This window comes from Symphalangus syndactylus, chromosome 5 (assembly GCF_028878055.3).
Source record: "Symphalangus syndactylus isolate Jambi chromosome 5, NHGRI_mSymSyn1-v2.1_pri, whole genome shotgun sequence".
In the NCBI taxonomy this organism is placed as follows: Eukaryota; Metazoa; Chordata; class Mammalia; order Primates; family Hylobatidae; genus Symphalangus; species Symphalangus syndactylus.
The window spans coordinates 130,197,937-130,210,948 of record NC_072427.2 but is presented as its reverse complement, the minus strand read 5'-3'; the positions used below and the strand labels follow the sequence as shown (position 1 = coordinate 130,210,948).

At 42.4% G+C, this 13,012-nt stretch overlaps 1 protein-coding gene across 8 annotated transcripts in view; it reads right to left on the bottom strand.

Moving 5' to 3' along the window:
* The window catches only part of ZNF106 (zinc finger protein 106), a 77,289-nt gene that overhangs the window by 61,064 nt on the left and 3,213 nt on the right, over positions 1-13,012 (bottom strand). The window lies entirely within an intron of this gene.

Sequence of the window (13,012 nt, the reverse complement as noted above, 5' to 3'; positions counted from 1 at the left end):
AATTGTCAGACCTACCTTTATATATAGCCAAATTCCAACACTTCTCACCACCCAGCACATCTATCATCCCACACGGCATTACCCTACTACCGAAATGACTCCTTCCTTCTGCTCTTGTCCTCTCACAGCTGATTCTCAAAACAGTGTTTTGAGCGTAGCCAAAGATTCTTAGAATAAGATTCTTTTAAAGTTTAATTCAGAATGGACAGGCGCAGTGGCTCACGCCTGTAATCCCAGCATTTTGGGAGGCCGAGGCGGGCAGATCACGAGGTCAGGAGTTAGAGACCAGCCTGGCCAACACGGTGAAACCCCGTCTCTACTAAAAATACAAAAATTAGCTGGGCGTGGTGGCAGGTGCCTGTAATACCAGCTACTCAGGGGGCTAAGGCAGAATTGCTTGAACCCGGGAGCAGAGGTTGCAGTGAGCCGAGATTGCACCACTGCACTCCAGCCTGGGCGACAGAGCAAGACTCTGTCTAAAAAAAAAAAAAAAAAAAAAAAAAGTTTAAGTTAGAACGTATACAGGTTGAACATTCCAAATCTAAAAATCTGAAATCTGAAATGATCCAAAACCGGAAACTTTTTGGGTGTCAACATGATGCTCAAAGGAAATGCCCACTGAAGCAGCTTAGATTTGGAATGTTTCAATTTGGGATGTTCAGCCAGTAAGTATGCAAATATTCCAAGATCCGAAAAAATCTGAACTCCACAACACTTTTGGTCCCAAGCATTTCGGATAAAGGAACTTAACCTGTATGTAATTCCTCTGCTCAGAATTTCCCAATGGCGTCCATCTCACTCACAGAAAACCTAGTCTTTGCCATGGCTACAAAATCTGTTTCTCTCTTCCTCTCGGAATCATTCGCATGCCCTCCTGTTCTTCCTCTATCATTCTAATGCACTCGCATTCCCCTCGTTGCTATTCTTTGTTCACATCACAGATCCTCCCACCTTAGCACCTCTACATTTTCTGTTCTCTGCCTGGAATATTCTTCCTTAAAAAGTCCTTATGGTTCCCGTGGCTCATTCATTTCCATTGGGTATCTAAAATATTGCCTTATGGGAGAGGCCCTGCCTGACCCTCCACATAATATTGCACTTTCTGACACCCCACCTCTCCACACAGTTCCAGTTTCTCTATTCCCCTATTAACCTGCTTAATTTTTTATAGCACTGTGGTAGATCATGTTTCCATAGAAGGCCTCAACAACATCTGCTACCCTCTGTGCTCTTTTGCAATGTGATCTTGCCACCATCCATGAAAAGGTGGATGGAGTCTGTTTCCCCTCCCTGTGAACTATTTTGATCAATAAAATGTGGCAGAAGTGATGCTGTATAACTTAAGAGACTGGGCTTTCAGAAATCTGTACCTTCTGCCTCTGCCCACTTGTTACGCTCCCTCTTGAAAGCCAGCCACCTTGATGTGAGAAGCCAAAGCCACAGGTTAAGGCCAGGTAAAAAAAAGAACGGAGGCCCCCACTGAGTACCCAAACAACAAGCAGGACCAATTGACAGCCAGAAGCGTGAGCCATCTTGGGGGCTCCAGGTCCAGCCACCAATGAGAGACCCCCAAGTGAGACCAATACATACACCATCCAGATAAACCCTCTTCAACCCAGAGAATTGTGAGACACAATACAAGGTTGTTTTAAGCCAGGAAATTTTGGAATAGTTTATGAACAAGCGATATCTGGAACATTATCTTTTACTACCTAACATAGTATGTATTTGTTATTCTCTGTCTCTGCCAATTAAAATTTAAATTCTGTGAGAAAAAGGACTTTGCATATTTTGTTCACTAGTATAGTTCAGTCTAGCACTTAGAACAGTAGATGACATATCGTAAGCAATTCAAAAGTATTTGATTATTCCAAATGGAATTATCCATCTTGGGTTACTAAATGTGAGTTTAGTAACTAAGCTGAGTAAATACTAGGGTTTGAGGCCAGGCACAGTGGCTCACATCTGTAATCACAGCACTTGAGGAGGCTGAGGTGGTAGGATCACTTGAGGACAGGAGTTCAACATCAGTCTGGGCAACATAGTGTCTCTACAAAAATGAAAGAATTAGCTGGGTACTATGGCTCATGCCTGTAATCCCAGCTACTTGGGAGGCACAGCAAGGAGGATTCCTTGAGCCCAGGAGTTTGAGGTTATAATGAGCTATGATTGTGCCACTGTACTTCACTCTGGGTAAGAGTGAGGCTCTCAAAAAAAAAAAAAAAAAAAAAAAAGAAAGAAAGAAAGAAAGAAAATACCATGGGTTTAGATTAAGACTCAACAATGGTTTACTCTTTCATAATCCTCTAGCACTAGCACACTTTCCTCAAGTCCCTGCTAGAGATGCTCTATATGAAATTTTAAATCTACTCCCCAAGCAGTATTATTCCTTCCTCTACAGAAAACATCAGGCTCTAATAGATCTGCTTCCTCATCTGGGGTACATTCCTTATGAGATTTTAAAACTGCGATATAATGAGGTTACAAACCACCATAGTTTAATCTGTAACTCCTAGATAATATGGCAGAAGGACAAATCAAAGAGGCCTAAGGTTCTCCACTCCTCTGATTACTCGGCAGTTTTCTTGCCATGCAACCCACTTCATAATTTTTTTTTTTTGAGACGGAGTCTCACTGTGGCCCAGGCTGGAGTGCAGTGGCGCAATCTCGGCTCACTGCAGGCTCCGCCCCCTGGGGTTCACACCATTCTCTTGCCTCAGCCTCCCGAGTAGCTGGGACTACAGGCGCCCGCCACCTCGCCCGGGTAATTTTTTGTATTTTTAGTAGAGACTGGGTTTCACCGTGTTAGTCAGGATGGTCTACCATCTCCTGACCTCGTGATCCGCTCGCCTCGGCCTCCCAAAGTGTTGGGATTACAGGTGTGAGCCACCGCGCCCGGCCAACCCACTTCATAATATTACTGAATGCCTAAATAATTTTATTCAATAATAAAGTTCAGGCCAGGCATGGTGGCTCATGCCTATAATCCCAGGAGGCCAAGGTGGGTGGATAACTTGAGGTCAGGAGTTCAAGACCAGCCTGGCCAACATGTCTCTATTAACAATACAAAAATTAGCTGGGTATGGTGGCATGTGCCTGTAATCCCAGCTACTCAGGAGGCTGAGGCAGGAGAATCGCTTGAACCCAGGAGGCGGAGGTTGTAGTGAGCCGAGATGACGCCCCTGCACTCTAGCCTGGGTGACACAGCGAGACTCTGTCTCAAAAAATTAAAATAAAAAATAAAATTCAAAACACTAAAGTAGGATTATGGGGTAAAAATATGGACATTTAAGAAAGCTGAATGTCAATTAGCTACCAAAACAAAGAAATATACCTTTGTGGACAGGTACAGTATTATTTATACTTTCCATATTACTAATAATCTCTTAAATCTCAAACAGAAATGTTAAGTGCTATAGCATACTACTTCTAACTGCTTTATAATGTAACATCTACTTCAACTTTAATTACTACTTACATGCGTTATTTTGTTACTTCATTCAACAAACATTTATTGAGCACTAAGCACTATTCTAAGGGTTAGAGAAATTGGTAAAGATACGTCCAGAAATGTTTTAAATTGTGCTTCCAGTTATTAACCACCAAAGCAAAACAGAAACAAGAAACTTAGAAGCAATAAAGTCAGTAAAAGAGTGTGACTCTCTGGTAGAAATTATAGCAGTTACTGTGGAGTTTTTATATATTTACTTGGTTGAAAACCAAGCACTAAAATACAAACTGTTCTTTTATTTGACAAAGCCAACAACATCAACCCCTAGTAAATGGATAAAAAAAAAAGCCATACAGTATAACAGAAATACTCTATATCAACATTTTAATCAAAGTCTCCCTCTTTTTAGTTATTTTTTTCTTTCACAAGCTCATTTCTAATCTGCATGTATTAAGAATACTCATTTTCATTTTCTTAAAAAATCAAAATATAACTGCCAGCAAAGTATTCAATTGATAAGGAAGATTTAGTATTTAAACCCTGAGGTGACATGATTCCAGGCAAAGTAACTTTAGTTTATATATTCTTAAATTGGGTAAATACATAAATTCCATTAAGCTTTCTGAAATACTGTAATTAGCCCAGTCTTCTAGATGGGAACCACTGCTCTTTTTAAAGGCCTTGACAAAGACTAGAAGCCAAGGAAATACAAACCATCCAACTCTGTGATCTTAACCAAGGTGACTGAGAAGTGACAAACTATAAGTAAGTAAATAAGGAATCCAAACCTACTGCCATCCTCAGTTTAGCCACCTTACACTGGGTTTCACCATGTTGGCCAGGCTGATTGAGAACTGACCTCAGGTGATCCACCAGCCTCGGCCTCCCAAAGTGCTGGGATTACAGGTGTGAGACACCACGCCCAGCTTCATCTCACTGTTAACAGTACATTTAGTAATCTTTATCCATTTTGTATATGTATATATTCATAAAGTGGATCATCATAAAGGTCTTCATCCTCAGTCTTCACATTGAGTACACTGAGGAGGAAGCAAGGGAGGGGTTGGTCTTGCTGTCTCAGGGGTAGCAGACGCAGAGAAAAATCTGTGTATAAGTGGACCTGCGAACCGCAAACCTGTGCGGTTCAAGGGTCAACTGTATACTTTCTCTTCTTTAAGATTTCCTTAATAATATCTTCTTTTCTCTAGCTTACTTTAAGGATATACAACATGTATAACATGCAAAATGTGTTAATTAACTCATGTTATCAGTAAGGCTGCTGGTCAACAATAAACTATTGGTAGTTAAGTTTGGGGAGAGTCAAAAGCTATAGATGGATTATTGACTTCACAGGGTATCGGTGTCCCCAACCCTTGAGCTGTTCAAGGGTCAACTGTGTTTTTCTTTATCAGTCTATCTATGGGTTTGTTAATATTATTAATCTTTTCAAAGAACTAACTTTGTCTATTGTATTTTTCTATTTCTTTAATTTCAACTGCTGTCTTTATTACCTTTCATTTTACATACATTGGGTTTATTTTGTTCTTCATTTACTAGCTTCTTAAGGTAGAACTTGAGGTCAAGTCTTTAGGCCTTTTTTCTTTTCCAATAAATATGTTTAAACCCATAAACTTCTCTTAAGCACTGCTTTAGTGGCATCCCACATTTTTTAGTACTTTTTAATAAACATTTTATTTTAGAATTGTTTTAGATTTATAGAAAAGTGGCAAAGATAGAGATAGTATAGTTTCCATATACCCCCACGTCTAGTTTCCCATATTAACATCTTTCATTTGGCCAGGTCAGTGGCTCACGTCTGTAATCCCAGCACTTTGGGAGGATGGCTTGAAGCCAGGAATTCAAGACCAGGCTGGTCAACACAGCAAAATTCGTGTATCCACAAAAAAATAAAAAATTATCCAGGTTGGTCAGGCGTGGTGGCTCATGCCTGTAAACCCAACACTTTGGGAGGCTGAGGCAGGTGGATCACCTGGGGTCAGGAGTTCCAAGACCAGCGTGACCAAGATGGTGAAACCCTGTCTCTACTAAAAAGAAAAAAAATTAGCTGGGCTTGGTGGCAAGCACCTGTAATCCCAGCTACTCAGGAGGCTGAGGCAGGAGAGTCACTTGAACCCGAGAGGCGGAGGTTGCAGTGAGCCAAAATCCGGCCACTGCACTCCAGCCTGAGCAACAAGAGTGAAACTCAGCCTCAAAAGAAAAAAAAACAAAAAACTTACATTAGTGTGTTACATTTGTCACAATTAACAAACCAATACTGATACACTGTTATTTATGTATTTATTTGAGACACAGTCTCACTCTGTTGCTCAGGCTGGAGTGCAGTGGTGCTATCTCAGCTCACTGCAACCTCTGTAACCTCCGCCTGAAACTACGTCTCAAAAAAAAAAAGCCAAAAATCTTACATCGGAATGTTACATTTGTCACAATTAACAAACCAATATTGATACATTGTTATTTATTTTATTTTATTTTATTTTATTTTATTTATTTTTTTTTTTTTTTGAGACAGAGTCTTGCTCTATCACCCAGGCTGGAGTGCAGTGGCCCGATCTCGGCTCACTGCAAGCTCCGCCTCCCAGGTTCACGCCATTCTCCTGCCTCAGCCTCTCCGAGTAGCTGGGATTACAGGCGCCCGCCACCACGCCCGGCTAATTTTTTTGTATTTTTAGTAGAGACGGGGTTTCACTGTGGTCTCGATCTCCTGACCTCGTGATCCGCCCGCCTCGGCCTCCCAAAGTGCTGGGATTACAAGCGTGAGCCACCGCGCCCAGCCTATTTTATTTTATTTTTTGAGACAGAGTCTCACTCTGTTGTCCAGGCTGGAGTGCAACGGCACAATCTTGGCTCACTGCAACCTCCGCCTCCTGGGTTCAAGCAATTCTCCTGCCACAGCCTCCCAAGTAGCTGGGACTACAGGCACCCGCCACCACGCCCCACTAATTTTTGTATTTTTAGTAGAGATGGAGTTTCACCATATTGGCCAGATTGGTCTCAAACTCCTGACCTTGTGATCCATCCGCCTCGGCCTCCCAAAGTGTTGGGATTACAGGCATGAGCCACCGTGCCCAGCCTGATACACTGTTATTATGGAAGCCAGATTTTATTTATTCAGATGTTCTCTTTTTTTTTTTTTTTTTTTTTTTTTTGAGACGCAGTCTTGCTCTGTCTCCCAGGCAGGAGTGCAGTCGCATGATCTTGGCTCACGGCAACCTCTGCCTCCCAGGTTCAAGCAATTCTCCTGCCTCAGCCTCCCAGGTTCAAGCAATTCTCCTGCCTCAGCCTCCCGAGTAGCTTTACAGGCACCTGCCACCACGCCCGGCTAACTTTTGTGTTTTTAGTAGAGACGGGGTTTCACCATGTTGGCCAGGCTGGTCTGGAACTCCTGACCTCAGGCAATCTGCCCTCCTTGGCCTCTGAAAGTGCTGGGATTACAGGCGTGAACCACCATGCCCAGCCCAGATGTCCTCATTCTTTACCTCCTACCTTTTTGCTCTTCCAGCATGTCATAGAGGATACCACATTACATTTAGTCATCATTTCTCCTTTGGCTCCCCTTGGCCATGACAGTTATCCCACAAATTTTGATGTCGTATTTTCATTATCAATCAGTTCAAAGTACTTTCTAATTTCTCTTGTGATTTCTTCTTTGACTCACAGATTATTTAGAAGATTCATTGAATTTCCAAATACTTGTGGCCTTTTACACATCTTGGTTTCTAATTTAATCTTATTAAGAGGCTAGGAGCTATGACTCACATCTATAATCCCAGTACTTTGGGAGGCGGAGGTGGGTGGATCACCTGAGGTCAGGAGTTCGAGACCAGCCTGGCCAACATGGTGAAACCCCATCTCTACTAAAAATACAAAAATTAGCTGGGCGTGGTGGTGGGCACCTGTAATCCCAGCTATTTGGGAGGCTGAGGCAGGAGAATCGCTTGAACCTGGGAGGCAGAGGTTGCAGTGAGCTAAGATCACGCCACTGCACTCCAGCCTAGGCTACAAGATCGAAACTCTGTCTCAAAAAAAAATTAATTAATAATAATAATAATAATTTTATTACTGTCAAAGAACATATACTATATTATTTTAATCCTTTCAACTATACTGAGAATTACAGCCCAGCATCTGGTTTATATATACGCTTGGGGAAAATAGTATATTCTCCAGTTGTTGTGTGGAAATCATTTATATTGATGTTTTTTTTAAAGACAGGGTCTCGGCCAGGCACAGTGGCTCATGCCTGTAATCCTAGCACTTTGGGAGGCCAATGCAGGCAGATCACCGGAGGTCAGGAGTTTGAGACCAGCATAGCCAACATAGCAAAACCCCATCTCTACTAAAAATATAAAAATTAGTCTGGTGTGGTGGCAGGAGCCTATAATCCCAGCTATATGGGAGGCTGAGGCAGGAGAATCGCTTGAACCCGGGGAGTAGAGGTTGCAGTGAGCCGAGATAGCGCTACTTCGTTCCAGCCTCAGCAAAAGGGCAAAACTCTGTCTCGATAAATAAATAAAAATAAATAAAGACACAAAAGTTTGCACTTTTGAGAGCCACCAGCCTCTTCGAATGGCTCCAAGCAATGCTCGAGCAGGACAGACTGATCAAAGAAGACATATCCTCAATCATGCGATGGAGAGTAGGAGGCCCTAGGTTTAGTGACAAAGTCTGCTGGGACCTGGGTGACTCTTGAATGGCAGCTGTTCATGATGTGGCTCGGCATTCCAGCCTACCTCAATTTTATGGTGCCTCCATCTAAACATACACATACATGGTTTGCTCAACTATACACTGAAAAAACTATTCTCATGCATGCTTATGTTTTATGCCTTTGTCCCTCACTATTAAAAGCCCTTCAAAGTCATCTAATTATGTAAGATATAAATCAAAATATTTAAAAGGTCTTACAAGGCCAGCTTGACACAACCCTTGCTAATGTGTATTACTTAGGTTTGAGCTACTTTCTTGTAGATCTCTGTGATCAGACAAAATGGCATTTTCAGTTCTTCCCACCTACCACACTCCTCCCACCTTAAGGCTTTTTCATATGCTGGTCCCTCTCCTTGGAAAGCTCTTACTCCTTTTCATCTAGTTAATTACTCATCCTTCAAATCTCAGTCCAAATGTTAGTTGCCTAGGAAAGCACTCCCTCATCTCCCAGACTAGGTCATACCCCTCACTGTGCACTGCTCTTCTGAAACCCTGTCTCTTCTTTATAACATTTATCCCAATTGTGGCTATTTTTTGAGGCACACTGTAGAGCAACAATTCTCAATCACATCAGACCCAACTCTTTTTTCCTAAAACATATCATTGTGGAAATTTTCATTCCTACATAAAAATAGAAGGATTATTATAACAATCCCCAGTGTTCTGATCAGCCAGCTTCCCCAATTGTCACCACGTAATTTTTTCTTTTTTTTTTTTTTTGAGACGGAGTCTCGCTCTGTCGCCCAGGCTGGAGTACAGTGGCGCAATCTCGGCTCACTGCAAGCTCCGCCTCCCGGGTTCACGCCATTCTCCTGCCTCAGCCTCTCCGAGTAGCTGGGACTACAGGCGCCCGCCACCACACCCGGCTATTTTTTTTTTTGTATTTTAGTAGAGACGAGGTTTCACCGTGGTCTCGATCTCCTGACCTTGTGATCCGCCCGCCTCGGCCTCCCAAAGTGCTGGGATTACAAGCGTGAGCCACCGCGCCCGGCCCACGTAATTTTTTCTTTAAAGATATTTTGTACCCCCTTTTATTATAAATATTTTGTAATAACCTTCTTATCCTTCCTGAAATAAAATGCAGAGCTACTGTGACTTACACATGTAAAACTTCAAATATCAATATAATGTGCTAACTATAATAAAAATGAAAAATTAAAGGAAAGTGAGTTATAAAGTAACATGTATATCAACATATAAATGCTCAGACATGACTATATTAGAAGAATAAAACTATAAATGTGACTACTACAAAATCAGACTAATAGAGATAGGCATGTGATATTGTTGATAAAAAATACCATGAATAGGCTGGGCATGGCAGCTCACGCCTGTAATCCCAGTACTTTGGGAGGCTGAGGCAGTTCCTGGCCAACATAGTGAAATCCCACCTCTACTAAACATACAAAAATTAGCCAGGTGTGGTGATGCGTGCCTGTAGTCCCACATACTCAGGAAGCTTAGGCACGAGAATTGCTTGAACCCGAGAGGCAGAGGTTGCAGTGAGCCAAGATCATGCCACTGCACTCCAGCCTGGGTGACAGAGTGAGACTCTGTCTCAAAACAAACAAACACAAACAGCATTGCTGTCTGCAATATAATTTCCAAAAATAGTGACCAATTCAATAATCTTTCTGAACTAAAGAAAGCACAATCCCTTGATTTACACATTAACTATGCTTCAGGCAAAAAATACTCTGTGTTGACTGGACGCGGTAGCTCACGCCTGTAATCCCAGCAGCTAGGAGGCAGAGGCGGGCGGATCGCTAGAGTCCAGGAGTTCAAGACCAGTCTGGCCAACATGGCAAAACCCCATTTCTACAAAAAAAAATTAGCTGGGCGTGGGGGTGCATGCCTGTAATCCCAGCTACTCAGGTGGCTGAGACACAAGAATCACTTGAACCCAGGAGGCAGAGGTTGCAGTGAGCCAAGACCATGCCACTGCACTCCAGCCTGGGGGGTCAGAGTGAGACCTTACCTCAGAAAAAAAACAACAAAAAAAAATACTGTATGTTTATGTTAAACAAATTTGGTTTGAGGCTCAGATAATTATAAACAGTTTTTTCACCTACATGAACATCTTCTGGGACATTAGAAAGTGATGCAAGATTTATGTGTTCTCACCACAAAAACTTGTAAGTAATACATATGTTAATTAGTTTCATCTAGCTATTCCACAAGGTACAGCAGGTCCTCAAAAAATGTTGTTTCAGGCCGGGCGCGGTGGCTCACGCTTGTAATCCCAGCACTTTGGGAGGCCGAGGCGAGCGGATCACGAGGTCAAGAGATCGAGAGCACGGTGAAACCCCGTCTCTACTAAAAATACAAAAAAATTAGCCGGGCGTGGTGGCAGGCGCCTGTAGTCCCAGCTACTCGGAGAGGCTGAGGCAGGAGAATGGCGTGAACCCGGGAGGCGGAGCTTGCAGTGAGCCGAGATTGCGCCACTGCACTCCAGCCTGGGCGACAGAGCGAGACTCCGTCTCAAAAAAAAAAAAAAAAAAAAAAAAGACGTTGGAAAATAAAGGAGTGGATAAATACAAATTATTATAAAATAAAAATGTGTGACGTATGCACAACAATAAACAATGTGGTACTAAAGCACCCACCTGTCATACTTGTTGATTTTTAACCACACGGTAGTAGCCAGTGCTCCTTAAAATTTTCGCTCTGGAAATATTTATTCCTTGATTTAGCTCACCACCAGTGTGACTGTGGTCACCCATTGATTCACCAAAAATTAGGCAGATATCCTGTTTTTATTACTTTCTTTCTTTTTTTTTTTTTTTTTTTTTTGAGACGGAGTCTCGCTCTGTCACCAGGCTGGAGTGTGGTGGCATGATCTGAGCTCACTGCAACCTCCACCTCCCGGGTTCAATCGATTCTCCTGCCTCAGCCTACTGAGTAGCTGGGATTACAGGCTTGTGTACCACCACACCCAGCTAACTTTTGTATTTTTTAGTAGAGATAGGGTTTCACTATGTTGACCAGGATCGTCTAGATCTCTTGACCTCGTGATCCGCCCGCCTCAGCCTCCCAAAGTGCTGGGACTACAGGCATGAGTCACGGCGCCCGGCCCTTCTTCTTTTTTTTTTTTTTTTCTTCCAGAGACATGAATTTGTTCTATCACCTGGGGTAGAGTGCAGGGGCATGATCATAGCTCACTGCAGCTTTGAACTCCTGGGCTCAAGTGATCCTTCCACCTCAGCCTCCCAAGTAGCTGGGATTACAGGTATATGCTACCATACTTGGTCAATTTTTAAAATTTTTTGTAGAGACAGGGTCTCGCTTTGAAGCCCAGGCTGATCTTGAACTCCCAGCTTCAAGTGTCCTCCACCTTGGCCTCCCAAAGTGCTAGGATTACAGGTATGAGCCACCATGCCCAGGCTACTCTTCTTTACATCTACGTATAGCTCACATTTATTTCAATGTTTAGTATTAGAAGTGTTTGGGGTCTTTGTTTAGAAGTTTGGTGATGTTTTTGTGACCAGAAATATGCCATAGGAACTTAACTCTTTTTTATATCAATTAGCCTGTGGCAAAATTAGTTTTGTTATTATGCTGTTTTGCTTAGAGTCACAGTTTCCAAGATCCTATTGATGTTAGGTGAGGACTTGTTATATATATATATCGAGGCACCATGTTGTACATAATAAATACATATATTTTATTGCCAATTAAAAAATTAATTTTTTTGGCCAGGCACGGTGGCTCACGCCTGTAATCCCAGCACTCTGGGAGGCTGAGGTAGGTGGATCACCAGGTCAGGCATTCGAGACCAGCCTGACCAACATAGTGAAACCCCATCTCTACTAAAAATACAAAAAATTAGCCGGGCATGGTGGCAGGTGCCTGTAATCCCAGCTACTCGGGAAGCTGAGGCAGAAGAATCACTTGAACCTGGGAGGCAGAGGTTGCAGTGAGCAGAGATCATGCCATCGCACTCCAGCCTGGGCAACAAGAGTGAAACTCCATCTTTAAAAGAATAAAATAAAATAAAATAAAATAAAATAAAATAAAATAAAATAAAAAGCTTATAGGGAAAATATGGCCTGGATGCAGTGGCAGCACACTTATAATCCTAGCACTTTGGGAGGCCGAGGCAAGAGAATCACTTGAGGCCAGGAGTTCAAGACCATTCTGGGCAACACAGTGAGATCTCCTCTTGACAAAAAAAAAAAATTTTATTAATTAGCTGGGCATGGTGGCACACACTTGTAGTCCCAGCTACTAAGAAGGCTGAGGTGGGAAGAGGATTGCTGGGGCCCAGGTGTTTGAGGGTGTAGTGAGCCATGATCATGCCACTGTGCTTCAGCCTAGGTGACTGAGCAAGACCCTGTCTCAAAAAATAAAATAAAATAAAATAAAAAACTTTTCAGGAAAGTTATTACTACCCTCTCCTGTTTCCTAGCCACCACCACTTCCAGCCAGCCACTCTTGTGAGTTTCTTGTTTTCCAGAGATATTTTTCAATTTTTTTGCAAGAAAATACAAAACATAAAATTTACCATTTTAACCATTTAAGTGTAGTTTAGTGGTATTAAATACATTCATAATGTTGTACAACCATCACTACCATCCGTCTCCATAACTATTTGCATCTTGCATAACTGAAACTTTGTATCTATTAAATAGTAACTCCTCATTTCCCCCCCCTCAACCCCTAGCAACCACCATTCTACTTTCTGTCTCTATGATTTTGACTATCCTCCACAGAGGATATTCTATGCATATACGGTTGTCCCTCGATATCCATGGTGGATTGGTTCCAGGATCCCCCTCAATACCAAAATCTGAGAATGCTGAAGACCCTTATATGAAATGGCACAGTATATGC